General features: G+C 37.0%; 1 protein-coding gene and 1 pseudogene across 1 annotated transcript in view; both read right to left on the minus strand.

Moving 5' to 3' along the window:
• The window catches only part of LOC127429063 (sodium/calcium exchanger 1-like), a 103,283-nt gene extending 93,781 nt beyond the window's left edge, over positions 1-9,502 (minus strand). The window contains exon 1 of the mRNA XM_051677823.1: positions 9,002-9,502. The gene's annotated coding sequence lies outside the window, so the exon portion shown is untranslated. The remainder of the gene's footprint in view (positions 1-9,001) is intronic.
• Positions 9,503-18,259: 8,757 nt separating this feature from the next.
• LOC127429071 (uncharacterized oxidoreductase Mvan_2161-like) lies at positions 18,260-19,220 on the minus strand (annotated as a pseudogene).
• Between the last annotated feature and the right edge of the window lie 3,149 nt (positions 19,221-22,369).

Raw genomic sequence — 22,369 nt, forward strand, 5'->3', positions numbered from 1 at the left:
CATTATGTGATGTGTGCACATTGTGCTTTGTGTGTATTATCTAATGATCTATGCATCTGATTACATCGTGTGTGGGTTTGTTTTATCGGGAATCCCCTCCCCTAAGTAACGGTCTGTGAGATTTTATGGTCTGTTTATTTTTTGTGAGGTTATAAGCGAAAATGCGGCTTATAAGTAACACCAGATTACATGTAATGTGTCAAAGACATGCACTTAGCTATTACTCGCTATATATTTTTGTCTGTGAGTAAAGCAAATAGGCTGCTTGTATTCTACTCTTTGAGAGCTTTCCAATGACAAACAACACATGGCTATTTGATCATTTTGATGTTTTTACTGATTACAATAATATGTACAGTGCAAAATTATTAATAAAATTGTCAAAAAGGAACACTTCTGATTTGTCTGCAAATTTCAAAGCACTTGTTCGGTTTTAGTCATAATGCCTACATGCATTGTGAAGTACAGTCTCTTAGATTTGAAATTATACATATTTTGTGTTGGTAAAGACTGTAGTTATTAATATTTTGATAATTATTTATTTCGAATCCGAGCTTAAAGGGTTAATATCAACCACATTGTGTTTAGGAATGGATAGATCCAGTAATTTCTCTGTAAAATTGCCTAGTTTTCATCTTAACATTTTGCCAAACTTAAAACAGGTGATAATATTCTTTTATAGAGCTGTGGTTTCCTAATTGAAATTCTCCCATGGCACTTTTCTATGTCTCTGTGTTATGGCAGATACATGAATAGCAAGAAAAACCAAAGCAAGAGATGCAGCTCCTTCATTCTTTAGTAAAAGACAAAAGATTGTTACAATGTCAGTAGAAACATGAGTTTATTCCTTTTTTCCTACAGTGTTTTTGTGACTTTCTTCAGCATTGTTTTTTGAGCAATTTTACACTATGTTTTTACAATTGCTGTTCAGTTACCTTCTGTTGCACATTATCTCCCTGACCACAGTATTTTAGCATTTTGTTTATACTTCACAGCCTAATTAGTACAAACTCTTTTTGTGAGGTCTTCGGAAATCTCTTTTGATCACTGCAGGAAACACGATATAATACACTCCTGAATAGTGTACAATGAGGAAGCAACAAAATTTGCATTTGTTGGATAACACTTTCTCTGATGCCTATATTTATAATGCATTGTAAAGTCATTATAAATGCATTATAATGCATTTGTAATTCCTCATAATATGCTTTATATTTTGTTATAACTTCCCATAAATAATTGTAACAACAATTACAAATCATTATAATACTTATCCATTTATAGTTATTGTCACGCTACTGGGAAGGACGAGACGAGAGAGTGTGGATCCAAATGCAGAACTATTTACTATGGAACTCAGAAGATGAAGAAGAAACAATGATGAAAATAAAGCACTTGAGCAAAAGGGAAATCAAACGTAACAGCAGTTTGCTGGCGAACTTTGTATATAACATTCATACACTAACATGCTTACAAACGAATAAGAACCGACAAAGACTAAGGGAAACATGAGGGCTATATATACACATGAAGACTAATGACTAAATGAGACAGCTGGAAACAATGAGGGATGAAATCAGGAACACAGGCTTGACGAGGAAGACAAAAATACATTTCAAACTAAGAGTCCTTGGATACAGAAAGACGACAAAAAGGGGTTCACACTGTGACAGTAATGCCTTAGAGTATAACACATTATACCATGACCAACATCAAATTTTATCTCCAAGTATGTTTAAGTAAAATGACAAAAGCAATGTCTTATAAACATCCATTTTTAAGTGGTTATAAGACATTACACAGTAAAGCTTGTAAAATGAAAGTTATACACAAATGCACAGAATACAAAAGTAACACACTTTCAAATGTACATTCTGAGACTTTAAGAAAACCATTGTAAAGCTACAAGGTTAAAACATCAGTAGCTCTCATTTGAAAAAAAAATCTGTTACTATACAAAAAACATCCAATAATAAAAATAAAAAAAATGATTCTAATCTGGACTCGACTGAATAAACTCTAAATTTTACGCATTTAATTTGGAGACTAATTTAAATACACTGGATTAAGAAACAAAAAGTATGGAATGTACAGTCAAATTAAGACATTATACAGCAAATCACTTTCCTTAAGACAGTTAACATTGTGAGGGAAATTCAACAGGGAAAGCTTGCTCAATACTCTTTATTTTATTTTTTTCTCCCCTTTTCTCCCCAATTTTGAATGCCCAGTTCCCAATGCGCACTAAGTCCTTGTGGTGGCGTAGTGACTCACCTCAATCCGGGTGGCGGAGGACGAATATCAGTTGCCTCCACCTCAGAGACCGTCAATCCGCACATCTTATCACATGGCTTGTTGAGCGCGTTACTGCAGAGAGACATAGCGCGTGTGGAGGCTTCACGCTATTCTCCGCGGTATCCATGCACAATTCACCACGCGCCCCACTGAGAGCGAGAACCACATTATTGCGACCACGAGGAAGTTACCCCCTGTGACTCTGCCCTCCCTAGCAACCGGGCCAATTTGGTTGCTTAGGAGACCTGACTGGAGTCACTCAGCACGCCCTGGATTCGAACTCGCAACTCCAGTGGTGGTAGTCAGCGTCTTTGCTCGCTGAGCTACCCAGGCCCCCTCTCAATACTCCTCTTGATTTATAATATATTTGATGTTTGATTATATATTTTCATTAGGCCTATGGCCTGTGTAAAATAAATGGGCTTATTAACTTTTAAATAAAAAGAGAAAACGTTTCCATATTTTTTGTTGTTGATGTCATGTGCCCAATGAAACAACAATATTTTAGCACAAATTCAAATGTCACATGGTAGAAGCTAGCAAAATTAGGTATATGCAAACATGGACATGGAAAGGTTGCATGAAAAAAATATACAATTCTATGTTAAATATAGGTTCCCTTGCAGCAAGTATAAACATGGTTTGTGCTGACTACAAATTGAAGAAACATTTTGAAACCAAAATTGTCAATTTAAACATCCAATATTCTTGCACATACAGGCAAACAATTACACACACAAACACACTTAACATAATTCACATATACTGTGCTACACAGGGCTCTGGACAGAACTCGCAGACACAGTATTTAAAAGCCGATGGAACTTAGTTATGTTTAGAACTAATTCTGCACAATGAGCTTCTAAATCTTGGCCAACAAAATATGCATCTTCTGAACATTTTGGAGCAAGAGGCATTACAAATGTTCAGACATGCCAGATCATCAAAAAGGAACAGAAGCTAAATCAAACTGCTTTCCGCTTTGAATTCCGCCTTTAGCAAGAGTGGGATTATTTTCAGTTCGCCAGAAACATTAAGATTAGCTCAAACTGTGAGTAATGGTTCCAAGCATTAGAGGATAGGAAGTAACGTCAGCATACCAAGGGCTCTGACAACAGGAGTTCACATGAAAGTTTACAACTAGAGAGCATGAGCTTTTCTTAGACCAGTCTATGAACTGTGGAAACAATACCAAGACAAGCCTGATATAGGTGGCAATAACAATAGCATACTGCCTGTACCACTTACTTTGCTCATGACACACCATGATGTAAAGTACTAGCTTCAATGAATACCTCTAATCAGTGAATGAATATTCTCTTTCATTCAATGTACTTGCTGTGCCTAAAACCTACCTGCAGTGAGCATGAGATCCAATCACTTGGTCAAAAGTTTCATATAAATTGGAGAAAATTGGTCTGAAATTCAATCTACAGAAAGATAATTTAACTGCAATCTGTTTGTTGCATTATAATTTGAGCAGTATGCAGGTCTCACTCTCACAAATGCATCTTGCCCTTTTTGTCAAAACAGTCATCTACAGTGCTTTCAGAAACTATTCAGACCCCTTCATTTTTTCACATTATTTTGCAGCCTTATGCTAAAATGCTTTAAATTATTATTTTTTTCCACATCAATACACACTCCATACCCCATTATGACAAAGCAAAACCAGATTTTTGATAACTTTGCAAATGTATTAAAAAGAAAAAACTGAAATATCACACTGACATAAGTATTCAGACCCTTTGCAATAACACTTGAAATTTAGCTCAGGTGCATCCTATTTCTCTGGATCATCTTTGAGATGTTTCTACACTTTGATTGGAGTCCAACAACTGTGCAACTTCAATGGATTTGACATGATTTGGAAAGGCACACACCTGTCTATATAAGGTCTCACAGCTGAAAATGCATATCAGAGCAAAAGCCAAGCCATGAGTCAAAGGAACTGCCTCCAGAGCTCAGAGACAGGATTGTGTGAGGCACAGATCTGGGGAATGCTACAAAAAAAGTGGCCTCCATAATTCTTTAATGGAAGTTTAGAACAACCAGGACTTTTCCTAGAGCTGGCCGCTGGCCAAACTGTGCATTGGGGGAGAAGGGCCTTGGTAAGAGAGGTGACCAAGAACCCGGTGGTCACTCTGCTCCAGAGATCATGTGTGGAGATGGGAGAAACTTGCAGAAGGACAACCATCACTGCAACACTCCACTGATCTGGGCTTTATGGCAGAGTGGGCAGACAGAAGCCTCTCATCAGTGCAAGACACACAAAAAAAAGCACCTAAAGGACTCTCAGACTGTGAGAAACAAGATTCTCTGGTCTGATGAATTGAAGATTGAACCGTTTGGCCTCAATTCCAAGTTTCATGTCTGGAGGAAACCAGGCACCGCTCATCACCTGCGCAGTACCATCCCAACGGTGAAGCATGGTGGTGGTAGCATCATGCTGTGTGGGTGTTTTACACCTGAATGGACTGGGGGACTGGTCAGAGTTGAAGCAAAGCTGAACGCAGCAAAATACAGAGATATCCTTAATGAAAATCTGGTCCAGAGTGCTTAGGACCTCAGACTGGGCTGAAGGATCACCTTACAACAGGACAATGACCCTAAGCACACAGCTAAGACAACGCAAGTGTGGCTTAGGGACAACTCTATGAATGTCCTTGAGTAGCCCAGCCAGTGCCCGGACATGACCCCAATTGAACATCTCTGAAGAGACCTGAAAATGGCTGTCCACCGACGGTCCCCATCCAACCTGACAGAGCTTGAGAGGATCTGCAGAGAAGAATGGCAGAAAATCCCCATATCCAGGTGTGCAAAGCTTGTCGCATCATACCCAAAAAGACTTGAGGCTGTAATTGCTGCCAAAGGTGCTTCAACTAAGTACTGAGTTAAGGGTCTGAATGTCTTATGTCAATACATAAATACTTATGTCAATGTGATATTTGTTTTTTCTTTTAAATAAATTTGCAAAGTTATCAAAAATCTGTTTTTTGCTTTGTCATTATGGGGTATGGAGTGCAGATTGATGTGAGAAAAAAAATTAAAGCATTTTAGCATAAGGCTGCAACATAATATGAAAAAAATTAAGGGGTCTGAATACTTTCTGAATGCACTGTATTACAGGGGTTCTCAGCAAGTAGGCTGCGACATATTTGTCTTCTGTTAGGGTTGTGGATAGGAGGGAAAAAACAATGCTAAATGCAAATAATAAAATGCAACTAACCATATAATTGTACATATAGGATAGTAAAATAAATGGGCTTATTAACTTTTAAATAAAAAGGAGAATACGCTTCCATATTTTTCGTTGACTTCATGTGCCCAATGAAACTCAACAGTATTTTGTCACAAATTCAAATGTCACATGGTAGAAGCTAGCAAAATTAGGTATATGCAAACATGGACACAGAAAATTTGCATGAAAAAAAAAAAAAATACAATTCTATGTTAAATATAGGTTCACTTGCAGCAAGGATAAACATGGTTTGTGCTGACCACAAATTTAAGAAACATTTTGAAACCAAAATTGTCAATTTTTCTATAAATTCCTATTTCTAAACTTTTAGTTTATATATCATGTTAATACATTTGCATATTATTGGGTAAATGGAGTTCATGGTATTCATAAATTGTAATAATTGATGCTAAGGACATTTTTGTTAAATTCTGAACGATTAACAATTCTGATTTTGTGCTGGGTCGCCACTTGATATCCAAAGTAAATAATATCTCCTATCTTGGTATCCGCTTGCAGTGAAGAAAAACCAGTTGAAAACCATTTATTTTTTATTTTTTTCATTTTGGTTGAATGTTATAGCTGAAGTACGTAATTTCCGTGACACTAGCGCCACCGAATAGAATAGAGTGCAACAGTCTGGTTCTGGAAGTAAAAATCCCATTAATTTCTTACATAGACTAATTGAACTCTAACTTATAAACCTTTAAAAACAGACCTACCATGAGCTCTGAGGTTGTTTAGCGATTATATATGCTTCTGTTGAAGCCATCTGCCTGCGTTATTTCAACTTCATGATTTAAAAATCATCTTTTATAGTGGAATTCCTGTTGAACGGCTGCATTACCCATGATCCAGCAGAAAAAGGTTCACCAATCAGAGAACCGCGGCCAACAAAATCCTGCAAAATCAGCCCAGAAGCGACCGCCCACTACCATGATGCACTCTGAATGACGCAAACGAGTGCATCTCCCTGCACTCTCAAACTACTTATATATTTGTGTTTATCGGAATGTTTTGCAATAAACGTAAACTATGTTGTTTCTATACTAATAATCAACAACCAAAAATCAATAGTTTTTTATATTTCCATAGTTTTATATTCGATTACTTCATTCGCAGTGCTTCATGAGATTGTAGTTTGTGCCCTCATGAAAGACGGTAAGTACACAGACTTGCACCTTTGTCTTTTTGTCAGATTTTCAAATCATTCTTTGCCTTAAAACAAAGTCTGTAATGTTGCGATTCACCTCGGAGCTGGTTGGTTTTGTTCAATCTTTACAAATATTTAAAATGGAGGATTTTTTTTTTTTTTTCAGATCTGTGGAAGAAATGAATGGGAAAAATACTTCTGGAACCCAGACGACTGAAAAAGTGGGCCAGCACTGTTGCGCTCTATCACAAAAATAAATAACGTTTTCAAAACAGCTCTCTGAATACGCCCCTCATCTGCTGTTGTTCAAACAGTCAGGGTATAAGCGGGTCGCTCAAAACAATCAAAATAATTTTTATAGCACCACAGAGACACAGTGTTTACAATTGTCGAGAAAATTAACCTATAAATGGCTTGCTTATAGTTGTCTCTGCATAATAAAAGAAAGTATTTCAATACTGATAAAGTTACATACTTCAACTTTAAGTTGAATGATTATCAAAAATAAAAAACAGCACATTTATTTCCAAAAATGAGGAAAAGGGTTCTCTTATGCATTATATAAACACTGCGAGTGAAAAATAAATACCTGCACCATGTAGAGAAAGAAATACATTTGCATGTAGCACTTTTATGCAGACCTGATGCTCCTCATGGGGATAGTTATTGTCTAAACCAAAGCATCTAAAAGGTGATGGTTTCATCTAAATAACATTGCCATATCAAAATAATCTATGTTTATCTAAAACAGGTGGGCTGCCTCTATAGAGGGAGAAGGAGAGCGTTTCCATGAGAACTGTGCCTGCAAAGTGCTCACAGCCAGTATGAAAACTATGTGGCACTTACTACTACACATGTGTGGCCAGTGCAAAATGTATATCAAGTGCATTGATCATTTGAATGAAAATGATTAAACTACATCAAACTTAAGCATTCTAGTAAAAGAGTGAGTTCAGACTTACCTGCTCTGAGAGACAGATGTATGCATGTGTTTAACAGGGGCCAGTTGCACCAGCTATACCTACATTACAACTTAGCCTAGTTGTGGCGAAAATGGGCACCAAGTCACAATTTACGCAGTACTAAATATTTGAGCGTTGCACCATTAAACTTCGGTAAAGCGTAACCCTACGTATAAACTAAATATTTACGGAAGACACAGACCAGGTGTAACGGATGGATTAAAAAACAGACTGATATTTTATGACATTAATGAGCACATGTTTTGCGTGACAGGCTTCAGTCCTTTCGACATACATGATGGTGTTGACATTTACACTCGTTTACATTCACGAGAGAGAAAAATAACGTACTTTTAAGCGGCTCTTCAGCATGAAACCGATCTAACGGTGCCGTTTTCAGGGTGCGTCGACCGCTGTCAAGTTTCAACACATTCAAAATATATATAGAATATTAAAATGAATAAATGTCTATTTTTCCAGCCTGTTGTATTAGTATTTATAACCCCTTATTTATTTTAGATATAGTTCCTATATATTGTTTTGTTTTTTTTACACAGGGCAAATGTACTATTTATCAAATCTACTTTTATTACATATATTTTAATGGGGATATAATTTATTACAGCTCACAGTTACATGAGCAAACAAGGTTTGAACATCAACCATAACAAGATCAAACTGAAATGGGCTTTTTAACACTTCAGTGTATAAATCTGAAGGCTGCTTATTGGATCAATACAGGTAAATATCATAATATGCGACTACGCATTACTTTACGGAGAGCTTACAACCTACTAGTTAAGTCTTGCCTTAAGAACAGGTGGTGCAACCAAATTAAGCACTGACTCAGTTACAAACTAACTAGTAGTTACTAAGCCCTTAGTGTGAACTTTACGTCCCGATTTACGTGAGAACTTACACACAGCTGGTGCAACCCTACCCAGATGTTCATCTTGTTGGGTAGCTCTGCTATAGGCTGTAAGATGTTTGACAAGAACTTTGTTCCTGGAAAGATAATGTATAGTCTTGAGCAAGAAATGTCTATTTCTCGTTTATTTATTTTATGGAATACAAATGTAACTAGTCTTGAACAAATTTTGAATATACTTGAACGTGGGAGGCAGAGGCTGCAGACAGTGAGATAAGACTACAGATACTGTCGTTTCAGTGGTGTTTCTGAATATATAATTCTGACACCAAGTAACCTGAAAACATGGATGCTGCAGTCTATTTAGTCATTTGTTGCTTTCAATTCGCCTTGTTAGTATCCATTAAACCGTCTGGTTAAAATGAAAAAATAATAGTGCGTGCGTTGTATTGTAATGTGGTGAGTTATTTCGTTGTACTTACAAAGACGGTGTCGGGATTCCGGTGGACACTCGTTCTTGACTTGATCTTCGGAATTCACAGTGAATCAGCTCGGTGCGCGCGGCTCAATTCTCAGTGAAGCAGCTGTGATGCGCGCGAACTGTAGAGCGGTGCTTCCCTTGATTTCACAGTTCATACAGTAAAATACAAAACTAACATAAAAATGCAGGATTCAGTCAAGTAGTGGACTCGAAGCGTGACTGACTTAAAAAAAAAGTATCTCGCAGAGAGAAAATGCTTAAAGCTCGAGACGAGACAACAGAACGTCTTACATTCAAAATTTTCACAAAAACAAATCTTCCTCCATTAGTAAAAGCGACTTAAACCCTAGAGCACGTTCTTTTACGTTTAATTCGAACGAAATTTTAAAAGTGATTGACGAAAGATCTTCAAGATGTTTGGCAACAACAACTGCAGCTCGTACACAATTCCAAACACTGTAAATAGAAATCTAAAAATGCCTAATCCTAGCAATTGCATTTTTAAAATAAAGACAGGGCTTTCATAAGAGAAAGGAAACTACATTATATGCGGGGGGGTTTTTTTAAAGAAAAAGGGGGAAAAAAAAAAAAGCAAACGTATTAGGAGAGTAGTCGGCGCCACACATGGACGTGATGAGCCAGAGGGAGTGAATGAGAAGATGTTAACTATTCGTTCGCATCAGCATCACACACAAGACACGAGGATGGGGAGACGGGCGGAGTAACGGGCAAAGGTAATTGCCTATGTAAATGAACACTTTCTTTCTGGTATCTTCTTTTCGATTGTGCAGAACGCCGAGACAGGGTGCGAAAAGTGGCATTTTTCAGCAGCGTGGACTGCAGAAAGAGGGACTGGGACATTTTCCAATACAGCGCGTGGCTTGCCCGAGTCTCCCTGCCAGGCAGAGGAAGACAGGACCGGGCTACAATTCATCAAATTGTAGCTGACGTAGCACAGAAATGCAAATTATGTTGGCTAAAACTTGGGGGGGAAAGACACGTGTACATCGAAAGTGCATGAAACATTTTTTTTTTCGATGTTGTGCCCTCCGACCCCCTTCATTGGTGATTACAGATTCATTAATGACACACTGAACAATAACTGCAGTTTTACTGAATCTCTTTTAGCCTAAATAAAGGCTGGCTAAATATTTCTTATAAATACATATATATATACACATACATACATACACACACACACACTTATATTGAAGTCATTAAAACTATTTTTTTAACCACTCCACAGATTTAATATTAGCAAACTATAGTTTTGGCATCTACTTTGTGTATGACATGAGTCATTTTTGCAACAATTGTTTACAGACAGATTGTTTCACTTTTAATTGACTATATCACAATTCCAGTGGGTCAGAAATTTACATACACTAAGTTAACTGTGCCTTTAAGCAGCTTGGAAAATTCCAGAAAATGATGTCAAGCCTTTAGACAATTAGCTTCTGATAGGAGGTGTACTGAATTGGAGGTGTGCCTGTGGATGTATTTTAAGGCCTACCTTCAAACTCACTGCCTCTTTGCTTGACATCATGGGAAAATCAAAAGAAATCAGCCAAGACCTCAGAGGAAAAAAATAAATAAAATAAAAATAAAAAATATTGTGGACCTCCACTAGTCTGGTTCATCCTTGGGAGCAATTTCCAAATGCCTGAAGGTACCACGTTCATCTGTACTAACAATAGTATGCAAGTATAAGCACCATGGGACCACACAGCCATCATACCACTCAGGAAGGAGACACATTCTGTCTCCTAGAGATTAATGTAGTTTGGTGCAAAAAGAGAAAATCAATCCCAGAACAACAGCAAAGGACCTTGTGAAGATGGTGGAAACCAGTAGACAAGTATATATATCCACAGTAAAACAAGTCCTATAGACATAAACTGAAAGGCTGCTCAGCAAGGAAGAACCCACTGCTCCAAAACTGCCATAAAAAAGCCAGACTACAGTTTGCAAGTGCACATGGGGACAAAGATCTTACTTTTTGGAGAAAAGTCCTCTGGTCTAATGAAACAAAAATGTAACTTTTTGGCCATAATTACCATTGTTATGTTTAGAGGAAAAAGGGTGAGGCTTGCAAGCCGAAGAACACCATCCCAACCGTGAAGCATGGGGGTGGCAGCATCCTGTTGTGGGGGTGCTTTGCTGCAGGAGGGACTGGTGCACTTCACAAAATAGATTGCATCATGAGGAAGGAAAATTATGTGGATATATTGAAGCAACATCTCAAGACATCAGCCAGGAAGTTAACACTCGGTCGCAAATGGGTCTTCCAATGGACAATGACCCCAAGCATACCTCCAAAGTTGTGGCAAAATGGCTGAAGGACAACAAAGTCAAGGTATTGGAGTGGCCATCACAAAGCCCTGACCTCAATCCGATTTGTGGGCAGAACTGAAAAAGCATGTGTGATCAAGGAGGCCTACAAACCTGACTCAGTTACACCAGTTCTGTCTGGAGGAATGGGCCAAAATTCCAGCAACTTATTGTGAGAAGCTTGTGGAAGGCTACCCAAAACGCTTGACCCAAGTTAAACAATTTAAAGGCGATGCTACCAAATACTAACAAAAAGTGTATGTAAACTTCTGTCCCACTGGGAATGTGATGAAAGAAATAAAAGCTGGAATAAATAATTCTCTCTACTATTATTCTGACATTTCACATTCTTAAAATAGTGATCCTAACTGACCTAAGACAGGGAATGTTTTCTACAATTAAATGTCAGGAATTGTAAAAACTGAGTTTATAGGTGTATGTAAACTTCTGACTTCAATTGTATATACACACACAAACTCTCTAAGCATTTTATTTGGTACACCTGTACATCCACTTATTCATGCGATTATATAATCAGCAAATTGTGTGGCAGCAGTGAAATGCATAAAATCACCTAAAAAATCATAGTGAGTGGCAGTTCTGTGGACAGAAATGCCTTGTCAATGAGAGAGGACAATGGAGAATGGCCAGGGCTGCATTTCCCAAAAGCATCGCAAGCTTAAGTTGATCATAGAGACCATTGGCGCCAGTGGTTTCCATGATCTACCTAGGCTTACAATGCTTTTGGGAAACACAGCCCAGACTGGTTCAAGCTGACAATAAAGGCTACGGTAACTCAGATATACACTCTGTACAATTGTTGTGAGCAGAATAGCATCTCAGAGTGCACAACACCTCGAGCCTTGAGGCAGATGGTCTACAAAAGCAGAAGACCATGTCGGGCACATTATTAGGCCCATAGTGTTCCTAATAAAGTGCTCAGTGAGTGTGTGTGCGTGTGTGTATATATATATATATATATATATATATATTAGTACTGTGCAAAAGTTTTAGGCACTTATGATGTTTCACAAAAACATTTGTCTTAAGATGGTTATTTATATCTTCAGCTTTAGTGTCAATAGGAAATATACATTTTAGACTCCCAAACATTACTTTTGCAAATAGAAAAGATTAGAAAAGAAGAATAGGGTGCTCTGCAAGAGATGGTATTGCTCCCACAGAACCCCCCACTGAACATCGAGTCAGTCTGGGATTACATGAAGAGACAGAAGATACTGAGACAGAAGAACTGTGGTGAATTCTCCAAGAAGCTTGGGTACATCCTATCTGCCAACAACCAAGAAAAACTGTGTCCAGGTGTACCTAGGAGAATTGGGGCTGTTTTAAAGGCAAAGGGGGCCACACCAAATATTGATTTAGCCTTTTTTTTTTTTTTTTTTTTTTTTGTTTACTGGACTTTGTATGATGTCAATTGATAAACTATTTATGGCATTATTTTAGAAGACATCCTCACTATGCAACATTTGTCACAAGTACCTAAAACTTTTGCACAGTACTATTTATTATATATATATATATATATAAAATATAAAATGTACATAAAGTTAGCAGTACATTGTCCAGTACATATACTGTTTAATTTTATCACCTACTGAAAAGCTCTTGCTACCGTACTTCTTCACTACTCTACTGGTATACATAACAGATCATAAAACTATTTGACTGGTTATCTGAAGGCAAAGTCCCTGGATCCTGATGGTGGGAATTCACAACAACAAATTTTCTAAATGTGCTATAAACTGAAGTTCTAGATAGAGGACCCTTCATGATGTTGTTTGTTTGCTTCTTTCTTTCATTTTTTACGCCATGCCAGCTTCTATGGCTATATTCATGGCGGGAACCAGGTTTAGTTATTTAAAATAGTTAAATAAGTTAAATGAGGTGTTTAAGATTTTCATGATGTTGTAATGATGATACCACCCCAAACCTGTATTCACCACAACCTCTAATAAACCATAACAGCTGCCAGTAAGGAACCATATTTGTTATCTAAATCTTATATGCAATTCTAAGACGCAATTCTAAGTTTAATACTCTGTTGTATCCCCAAATTCAGTGCAAGTGCTCTCTATTGACCCTTTTGACAGACCTGTTATGACGCAGACATTTTTTATTTACAATTTTACAAATATTTAGTGTACATTTATAACATTGTATTATATTCTCCTGGAATAAATAAAAAAAAATAAATAAAAAAAAAAAATAAAAAAAAAGTTACCACAGCTGCAATGAGGCTTCAAACACAGCTGCTGAGGGAGTGACAGTTTTTCTCTTCATACTGCTGTTATCCAGCACTGTATATTTGTATCTTCTTTTGCAAAGCTGTGAAAGCGTAATTGCTGATTTTTTTATTTTGCTGTTGAGCAAAAGGGTAAGCAAAAATTACATTTGCTTTACCCTGCTATGCGTTTACTTCTGCTCTTCAACCCAGATATGTGAAAAGTGACCATTGATTGCATTACATTACTTTGCTACAACCCTAAAAAGGAGCCTATTTCACACAATTCTTTTATTATTAATGTACCTAAATTTCACTTAAGCACTCCAGAATGGTCATTTGGATATGTACACATCTTAGTGTCTGTTTTACAAGAAACATACTCAGACAATCATACACAATAAGATACATATGGCAGAGAAATACATGTGTTAAACACAGTAATGTGTTAATATCTAATAACAAAAGAGTGTCTCACAAAGTAAGCCTTTATTTTAGAAGTCTAAACAAAAGAAAAGATTAACATCATAACTTTAAAATGGATAGTTCACCCAAAAATGAAAATTCTCTTATCATTTACTCAACCTCATGCCATCCCAGATGTGTATGACTGTATTTCTTCACCGGAAAGTGTTACTTTCTTTCTTTGGAGAAACAGATCAATATTTAAGTCCTTTTCTTCTTTTTTTTTACCAAAAATCTTTTCACTTTTTGAGAGTGAAAATGGAGATGGATTTTTTTTTTTTTTTTTTTTTTTAAAGGGACTTAAATATTGATCTGTTTCTCACCCACACCAATCATATCACTTCTGAAGAAATGTATTTAACCACTGGAATCGTATGTATTACTTTTATGCTGCCCTTATGTGATTGTTGGAGCTTCAAAGGCCTGGTCACCATTCACTTGCATGGTATGGCCCTACAAAGCTGAAATATTCTTCTACAAATCTTAGTTTGTGTTCTGCAGAAGAAAGTCATACTGAAAAAAAAAAAAAAAACCTGAACATTATTTGAAGGTCCTTTTAATTTTATGTGCTGCAGACATGAGTCATAAGCAAAGATATTTCCAACTCCTAAAAATACTCGTAGTACATAGAGATTTTCTGCCATCTACAGTTCAAACTGAGAAATTACGCATTATGCGACGACAAGGCCAATGACATATGCGACAAAAACTCAACGTAATAATTTTACAATAATGAGCAAAACTGAAACTCCCTGTGCTGATACTGCCATTGCGCGCACAACAGCACCACATAAATTACACTAGTTTGAATGGCACTCTACGCAAATGAAGTTAAACAGAATGTTTTCTTTGTAAATTCTCCGAAATAGACTCCGCGAGACTGTGGCCCAGATTAAGTAAACAAGTTACGGGACAGCAAAGACTCGCGAAACCGTATCGCAACAGTGACGTTACATCAGAGAGCGCTCAAAACACCCTAGCAGCGGGCTGAGATTGGCTAAACTAAGAAGCCGAATGCCGCCTGATTGGCTGAGGAGTGAACCACTACTGTAAACGGTCATGGACAACAACAATATCCGAGCCGAAACGAGATCATTCACACTGTGGCGATAACAACTGGACATAAATTAGGCATATTACTGCTTGCTGCGACAGGACAATCACTCCGACTAAATGTCACGGAAAACGGGATATATTTTTCATTATTTTTGGCTAACTACGTTTTCGGATGAACGTGACCCAATCATAGAAATATGAAACTTACATGAACTGGCACTTACAGCTTTTGTTGTTATTTGGGTGTGTCACATGCCATGAGGCAATCAATATTTGTTGTGAACTGGAGAAGGTACTCTTAATTATACAGGAGAAAAGACGGAATAAGGATCAAGTGCCACTATCAATTTGAGTTCAGGAGAGAGGAACACATTAAAATCTATTGTCTTGGAATTCGTCCAGATCCACAGGTATGTATATTTAAATACTAGTGGATGCTCGTGGAGTGTTATTGCTTTACTTTAATCTCACATCAGTTCGGTCAACAACAAAACATCTTATCATTAAAACGACTTTTTATCATTAAGAAACCGTTCTAAATGTTGCCTTTATAATAATAATAATAAAAAAGTAGTAGACCATTCATTTGATCAACATGGTTTTAAATTAAGCATCTTGCAATTCCAATATACCAGGAATATTCCGGGTATAATACAAGTTTAGCTCAATCGACAGCATTTGTGACAATGTTGATTACCACAAAAAATAATTTTGACTTGTCCCTTCTTCTCTTTAAAAAAAGCAAAACAATGGAAGTGAATGGGGCCATTCCGTAAACATTAAAATACTATTTAAAAAAAAAATACAGCCACGTGACATAAACATATGTGTTAACATGATTTTAGTGTGATAAAATCACTTACTAACCTTTTCTGTGTAAATTTATAGCCAATTTTACAACTTCGTTGTCATGACCATGTAATGTCAACAAACCTTAACATGACCATAAAAATCCTAATTTCAACAACTTTACAGCTCAAATAATACATAAGTTTTAACAGAAGAATTAATGTAAAATGATAAGCTTCACATTTTTGCCTTTGAACCCTTCAAAAATTGGCCCCATTCACTTCCTTGTGCCTCACAGTAAACTCACTTTTTTTTTAAGAAAAGGAGGGATGATGTAATCAACATTATTCCACAAATGATGTCGATTGAGCTTAACTTGTATTGAACCCAGAATATTCCTTTAATAACTTGAAACTTTATTTTTTTTTTCTAGCTCTCACAATGGATAACACATTGCATTGCCAACAAGATGATTTCTGCACCTTGGATGGCAAAAATAAATCAAATCCAGGAGAAAAAATCAAGAGCCCAGCACAAAATCAAGAGCAAACCTTGCCAAACAGTGCTCCTCAAGGTAAGAACTTCAGTCACACTCCCTAAACCACACTATAGGTATTGCAACAGGAAATAACACTGTAAATAGTCACAGTATTGAGAAATTGACCTACATTTTGACCTGCATTTTACTGTTAACAAAGGACAACACCGGGTTCTTAAGTATACCTTGTGCTTTTGCAGGGCGTGTGCGGCTCTATTCAGAGTCTCAGGTGTATACAGTCAGCCGCTGGCAGGACGCAGAGCCCCAGGACGGAGCATCAGCAGAAGACAATGGAGGAGCTGGAGATGGAGTTCCATTCAGAGGTCGTTCCCAATCTGCTCCTGCTGCACTATGGAAAGCAAAGAAGTATGGACGACAACTGAGGAGAATGAGTGATGAATTTGACACATGGCTCGACAAAGGGGTGAGTGATCATTTAGTACACTATAAAGAAAACTAGCTGTGAACAGAATGACTTGTAATGTGTGAGGGTATAAGCTTGTGAACTTTAAATATATACGTCCTGGATTTATGGACGAATGGCTTTAAGATATTTCATTGCTTCTAGGATGTGAAGAGAGTGTACAGCAGTGGGAGAGGCGCTTACAAACAGACCTACCGAGGATGGTTCTCGTTTCTTTGGAGTCCCAAAGAAGAGGAAAGCCGAGAATGACAAAGTCTTCTTCCATGCTTTAACGACTTTACACACCAGAATGACAGTTAAAAGAGAGAGCTGCTCTCAAAGTGAAGCAACAGTGCTAGATGAAGGCTGGTCTGATCACCATCATGGCCTTTTAGTAATCCATGTGCTCAAGCAAACATGCGCAAAAGTAGATTCCGACAGTTTTTTTCTAGACGAAGCAAGAAAATGTGTCAATCTGAGATAATTGAAAAAGTGCTGTATCGCTTTTTACTACTGCAATAACCTATTTTTAATTAAATAGTGTTCAATTTGACAATCTCTCTTAAAATTAAACAATTCATTGGACAATCTTTCTGTACTGATTATAAAGTAAACCTCTATTAAAAGAACTATTTATTGAAATGTATTATTTAAAATTAATATTTGGCAAAGAAATGTGTTCTATGATGTATTTTATAGATTAATATATATAGATGTGATATATAGATGTAAAATAGTCAAGCATTTTTTTTTTGACTAAAGGCAGGAGCTGTTGCTTGCAAAATGTACAAATAATTCAAGAACTGTGACATCAGATAGTTGTGATGAAGTACAGATTTGTGATGGTAACAATACGGGTATAGTTATTTCAGTTCATTTGTTTATATATGCTAGAGTACATCTCAGGTTTGTTTTCTAATGCCAAACTGTTGTGGTGAATAACCAGTATGAGTGGATGAAATCAGTTTTGCCATCTCTTTTATGCTGATTATACTTGGATATGCCACCATGAAGAACTTGATATTTATTTGATACTTTCAAAGCTTTGTAATTCATCACTGCCTTTCTTGTACATAATTTTGGACTGTAAAGTTGTCTGTTGTATCTGTTGCATTTCGATTCCTTCATATTCCAACTGCAGGCTGTGTGCAGCCTTTCTGAATGGCCTTGTCTGTAAAACAACAATCAATTTCTGCCAAACCTGTGGGGAAGCGAATAAGTGCAGATGGACAAGTGTTGTTTTCATCCCTTTTTAAACTCCTTGTACATATTTATACTTCTTAACATAGATTGGACAACTGATGAGCTGTTTAAATACTTTCTAAAAATGATTAACTTTTATCTGTTTTCTATTATTTGTGGTCAAATAAAAGATTTTCTGGCTGAAGGTTGTTCTGTTATTTAACCATTGGATTAAATGATGACAAGCTTCTAATAATGTGATCATCTTTATTCAGATGTAGAATTTATGCTTACATCATAGATTTGGCCCTATAGCATGTTGTTTCACCTTAAGCTATATTACTAGAGTCTTTAACAAAACTTTGTTCCACAATTAAGGGCATCCAGCCTCATTATATCGCTTTCACTAAGCTCAAAGTCAAACACCTGGCCATCCTCCTTTACTCTGCATGGCTGTGAAGAACAAGGCAAAACTGATATGCCTTGAAGCACAGCCCACCTGAGCATAACCTGGGCAGGGGTCCGACCACAGCTCCTTGCTATTGCCATTACCTCTGGCTCACTCATGAAAGCTCCTTTACCCAAAGAGGAGTAGGCCTGCAAGTGAATGCCTGTCTTCATACATACATCCCTCAGTTCCAGCTTTGGTTGACACTGCTGGGGGCACATGGAGTCACATTCAGAGTGACTCCATTTGAAGGACTGCTGGGGGCACATATCATGAGCAGCTCCCTAATGTGCTCTGCAGTGTAGTTAGCGACTCCTATGGCCTTGAATCTCCCGATGCCACAGAATTCTTCTAGGGCTGCCCAGCTCTGTGCCCGATACTCTGAATGATGAGAATCCCCTGGGTCAAGACCCTCTACCCCCGGCCAGTATACCAGATAGAGGTCAATTTATTCACAGCCTAGTTGTTCCAGACTGCTCAGGCAACCCTTTTTTGCCCTGGGCCCATAGTCTGAAGGGACAAGCTTGCTGATGATAAACACATCTTCGCAGCTAAGGCCATGCTTGGGCAACAGCTTTCCAAGGACTTGCCCAAGATGTGCCTCATTTCCATAGACTGCACCTGTGTCAAATGCACGGTATCCTGCTTGAAGGGCTGTGTTGACAGACTGGTTCAGCAGGTCTATGCCCTTTAGTTTTTATGTGCCAAGACCCAGTGGCATCTGTACTCCTGACATCAGCGTTACTGACGGTAACAGGCAGTGCATCGTTTTTAAAGTATTAAAAACACTTCTGTCCTGAAAAACAGTGAACATGGGGAAATTATGCTTTTAAAAGAAACGATACAGAGCGCAACAGTCCGGTTCCGGAAGTTAAAAATCCCATTCATTTATCCCATAGACGAATTGATTTTAAACGATAACTTATAAACCTTTAAAGACAGACCTACCGTGAGCAACGAGGTTGTTCATCGATGGTATATGCTTACGTTGAAGCCATCCATCTGCGTTATCTCAACTTCATTGTTCACAAATCGTGTTTAATAGCGGCATTCATGGTAAACAACTACAATACCCATTGTACAGCAGAGAAAGTTTAACCAATCAGAGAACCGCGTCCAACGAAAACCGCGAAACGTGATTCGGTGCGACCACGCGCTCACATGACGCACTGTGAATGACGTAATCGAGTCGGTCTCCTTTCAACCTTAAACTATTTATACATTTATACATATCGGGATATTTTGCAATAAACTTAAAACATATTGTTTCTATATTTATAATCAACAACCTAAAATCAATAGTTTTATATATTCCCAGTTTTTTATTCAATAACATCATTCGCAATGCTTCATGGGATAGTGTGTGCCCTCAGGAAAGACAGTACGTACACAGACACCTTTGTCTTTTTGTCCAATTTTCAAACACCTTTTTGCCTCAAAACAAAGTTGGTAATGTTGTGATTCATATCGGAGCAGGTTGGTTTCGTTCATGGCTAACAACTCTTTTATAAAATATTTTATTAAAAATCTATTGGAACAAATGAATGGGGAAAACACTTCCGGAACACAGACGGCTGAAAAATTATCTATTCTATCTATTGTTCGACCCCTCGTTTAAAATCAGAACTTACTAACATTGTTGGCTAAATACACTGTTAGCCGTTTTAGAGCCAATTTCTGAACTAAGAATTTCTTGCGGAATACTCACGCAAGTAAAACAACTGATTGGAGTCAAACTGCGTTGCATTCAAACAATTCGCCAGCGTCACAACTTCTGCGAGTTCATACAGCACTTCCTACATCCGCTGGAACTTCTGACCTGAGTTGATGGGAGTCTGCAACTGCTTGGTTACTTTCGGGCAGCGGAGGGCGTATTTATTGACGCCAAGGTGATTTGAACGGTCGGTTTAGTTTTCTGGGGTGTGTTGAGGAGGATGACTTACTTGATATACACTTGCACTTCAGTAAGGTACACAAATTCTTTAAAAAAAAAAATTAAAAAAAAGACACTTGGAAATTAGTAATTCATATTGCCTTTATTGACATAGACAAGAAAAACTTGCATGGAAAACAACATTAGTGCGCATTAATGCCAAAATAAAATATTTAGACAATGAAGTTATTTGTATTATTTGCTTCTACACTTTCATTGTATTTTCACAGGATTTCATCCTCAAATTCTGTACTGCAAAGACTGACAGCATTTCCACAAACAAGTTACAGTTAGAAAATGAGTTATGGCATAAAAGATCTATATCACAGATTTCATTGTCAATCTTTTTTGGAAAGTTGTCTGATACACATCTAAACTGGACTGCAGCTTATGGACAACATAAACTAAATGATGTATGTGTGTATATATATATATATATATATTTAAATCAAAGTATGTTAATTTGATATGGGTCACTCACAGGAGATGGTGCCATATGTACCAGACATTTTCAGGCCTTTTTTCAATCAATTAATTTGAGAAGATTACTAATGAACCATCAAGAAATCATATTTTGACACCTCAGGCCCAAAGTACCAAGGCAGAAACCACCAAAGACATTAGAGGACTACCAATATTCAAATTAGTGGTCAACAAACACGGGTTTTCAATGGCCAATTCTTAAACCAATACACTCATTCCTAAATATTTAGTAATAGTCTGGCGATGTACCTAAAAGTTATTTATTGTTAGCAAACGGAAGCCTAGCCCTAAAACACTGCATTATTTCTACCCCATAACAGTAAGTTTGGCATTTATATACTGATAATTTAAATGGATAACCAAGTAATGTCTGATACCATATCTCAGTTTCAGTGTGCCTTGTAATAAATTACATATATAATTTTTTTTCTAATTATAATTGATTTATAATATATATATATATATATATATATATATATATATATATATATATAAATCAATCACAACAATTCTCTTTCAAAACGTGTCCTGCCCCAACCTCTGTTACATTCACATTTTTTTGGAATTTAATGTTTCAGGGTTGAAGTTGGAAAAAAAAAAAAAGTTCTTGGCAAGCAAAAAACATAAATACAGGTAAAGTGGGATGATTTCTGATCCCACTGGTATTGTTTTAAAAGATGATTAAAAATGATACCCCTTACCAAATATCATTTTAAAAATCTAAAGATCTCCACTACATTACACTTGGAAATAGAAAAAGAAACACTTGCATTTTATATAGTTTAATACACAATGTCACGATATGCCTGTATTAATCCTGATATTTAGATATATATATATACACACACACACACACACACACACACACACACTAAATGTATTGGTTATTAAAGGGTAAGAGTATTGGCTGATATTTTTATGTAAACACTTTTTCACTGCACAATAAATCAACAAAACAAGCAAAATTATGTTCTGTATCCTTTTAATTTGTCAGTAGTTAATTATACAGTGCCTACAGAAAATGATCATACCCCTCTGGTATGGTCCCTTTTTGTCTTATAGCCTGAAATAAAAAAAAAATAAAAAAAAATGTCCCCAGCTTTATTTACAAATTTTTGCCTTACAACATTCAAGCATGAAAAAAAAAAAAAAAAGGCAACAGTTCCAGAAGTTCAAAAAAGATGAAAAAACTAGAATAACATAGTTTGAAAAGTGATCATACTCCTGTATTTAATACTTAGAGCTACCTATTGCTTTAATGACAGCCATCAGTATGTTTGGATGTCTCTACTAGCTTTGCGCACCTAGATTAGGGAATATTTGCTCATTCTTCCTTGCAGAATTGTAAGAGTTCAGTCCAATTTCAGGGTGAGCAGCAACGGACTGCTCTCTTCAAATCCATTCACAGGTGTTCTATTGGATTTAGACCAGGGCTCGGACTTGGTCACTCAAGGACTTTGACCTTCCTATCCTTAAACCACTGTGTTGTTTTTTTGGGC

The sequence above is a fragment of the Myxocyprinus asiaticus genome, chromosome 38 (assembly GCF_019703515.2).
Source record: "Myxocyprinus asiaticus isolate MX2 ecotype Aquarium Trade chromosome 38, UBuf_Myxa_2, whole genome shotgun sequence".
Taxonomy (NCBI): Eukaryota; Metazoa; Chordata; class Actinopteri; order Cypriniformes; family Catostomidae; genus Myxocyprinus; species Myxocyprinus asiaticus.